At 42.1% G+C, this 2,329-nt stretch overlaps 1 pseudogene; it reads left to right on the forward strand.

Moving 5' to 3' along the window:
* The first annotated feature begins 348 nt into the window (after positions 1–348).
* On the forward strand, positions 349–1,791 carry LOC133804187 (F-box protein AUF2-like; annotated as a pseudogene).
* The last annotated feature ends 538 nt before the right edge of the window (positions 1,792–2,329 follow it).

The raw sequence follows: 2,329 nt of genomic DNA on the forward strand, positions 1-2,329 counted from the left end.
AGCCATACTGGTAGGGCTCTCAGCGTTCTCGACCCGTGAATAGTTTTCGGCACGATTTTTTTATGACCGTGTATATTGTAGCTATTTAGAGCATCCTGCAAATTTTCAGAAAATTCCAAATAGTTTACAGTACCGAAAACTAGGTTCAAACATATTGTTGCACGCGTGACTAATTCTTTTTATGGGCGTGGAAAGCAACATGTTTGAACCTAGTTTTCGGTACTGTAAACTATTCATAATTTTCTGAAAAATTTGTAAGATGCTCTAAATAGCTACAATATACACGGTCATAAAAAAATCGTGCCAAAAACTATTCACGGGTCGAGAAACAGTGATAACCTCTTAGGGCTTAAAGTGAAGTACGAAGAATTACCCTTTGTATACGTTGCATCATATGACTATTTACTTATTTTAAAAAGAAAAACTGTGGGACCCCACTAACACCCAAGTAAACGGTCAAACCACCACTATAATCTCTTTATTAAAAGACCTGTTTTTCGTTGGCAACTGTTGAATCATCGCACAGAGCCTAGAAGGTTTCACCCATCAATTAAGCTTATAATCTCACTAAATGGACGGTTTCGATCACCTGCCGGACGCACTGATTCTCCTCATCTTTAACTTCGTCTCCGATATCAAAACCCTAATCCGATGCCGCGCCGTCTCCAAGCAATTCAACTCGCTCGTCCCCCAGACCGACTCGCTCCACCTCAAGGTCGACTGCGTCATATCCTCCAACTCAAGCTACGAAGATCACCACGGTGGAGGTGATGCCGATTCGGACTCCCTCGGCCTCCTTCTCTTTCTCAAATCTGTATTCAAATCCTTACACGAGCTTGTCTCCCCAAGCCCTCTCCCTTTCCCCAAGCAGTCGCAGAACTCGCCCTCTCAGATCCTCCGCGGCTTCGATCTGGTCCACAATCTGCGTGATTGAAATCGAGCTTCCTTCCGGAGACCTTAGGCTGGAGAAGGGCGCCGTCGTGAAATGGAAAGCCGAGTTCGGGAAGACCTTGAGAAGCTGCGTGATCCTTGGATTCCGAGCTATCAGGGACTCGGCTCCGTCTCCGACCATCGGAGACGATTCCGGAGACACGGTCGATTTCGCTAGGGGGCTGAAATCGAGAGTGATTTGGCCAATTAGCGCGTTGATTGCGGCGTCGGCGAGGCATTACTTGTTGAAGGAGATTGTGAAGGAGTACGGCGAGCTGGAAAATCTCATTTTGAGCGACAGAGAAGGAGAAGGAACTGTGGTGATGCAGAAAGCAGGAATGGCAGAATTGAGAGTCGGCACGGTGCACGTTAGCGAGGACAATAAGAAAGAAGAAGAGGAAGAAGGGGAGTGGATTAGTAAGAATCGAACAAGAGTCCCGAGTGTGAGAATGAGAATGATGCACGCGCCTCGGCTTGAACTAAACGGCGGCGTCTGTGCCGAAGGTGCCACGCTGGTGGTGGTGAGGCCAAGTTTGGATACTAGCACAGATGAAGGGGATGAGAGTGGAACCCAGTTCGGGAGAGCTGACGTGGCGGAGGAGGTGAGGGTGGACGCTGAGTTGGCTACGGCGGCGTTTGGAGGAGGGTTGTACGGAGAGGCTATTCAGGTTCTACTTAAGGGCCGAAGTTATTCACTCGAAATGAACTCCTTCTAGGCTTGAATCGACTGTAGACTTTGTAAATTTGATCAATAACAGTACCAACCACTTAGAGTTTGTCATGTAAAACTAAATTTTATCGAATTCAAGTTGAATCTTAATGCCACTTACCAATGTTACCATGTTTGGCATTGTCATATAACCATCTTAAACTCTTTATCAAGCTCATTTGTTTTGGCTAATTAAATCTTAATGCCACTTACCAATGCATATCACGAATAACTGCATTTTGCAGATTGGATTGGTTCGTGCCGATTGGTTAGATTGAGTATTTTGTGAATAACCCGAGCATCATTTATTTATAGGCTAAATCATATTACATTTTAATTTGAATCAACAACAAATATTCCTAAATATATAGAAGACACTTTGAATCAACAACAAATATTCCTAAATATATAGAAGACACTTATATTTACGTAAATGATAATACCAGTTTGGCCTTTGTATTTTTTCAGATTATGTAATTGAATCCGTGTTCTTTTAAATGACAAGTTGGATCTCGTGTTTCGCAAAGCATATCAAAATAGTACTCTTTACTCAATTTTGGTCAAAATATTTTTCAATATGACCAAATACCCCTACTTTTTAAAATTAATTTATTTAATAATTGAAAATAAAATATTATTAAATAAGAATCAATAAAATATTGATATAGAATTAAGAGAATGGCAAAAAAT

The sequence above is a fragment of the Humulus lupulus genome, chromosome X, assembly GCF_963169125.1.
Source record: "Humulus lupulus chromosome X, drHumLupu1.1, whole genome shotgun sequence".
NCBI lineage: Eukaryota > Viridiplantae > Streptophyta > Magnoliopsida > Rosales > Cannabaceae > Humulus > Humulus lupulus.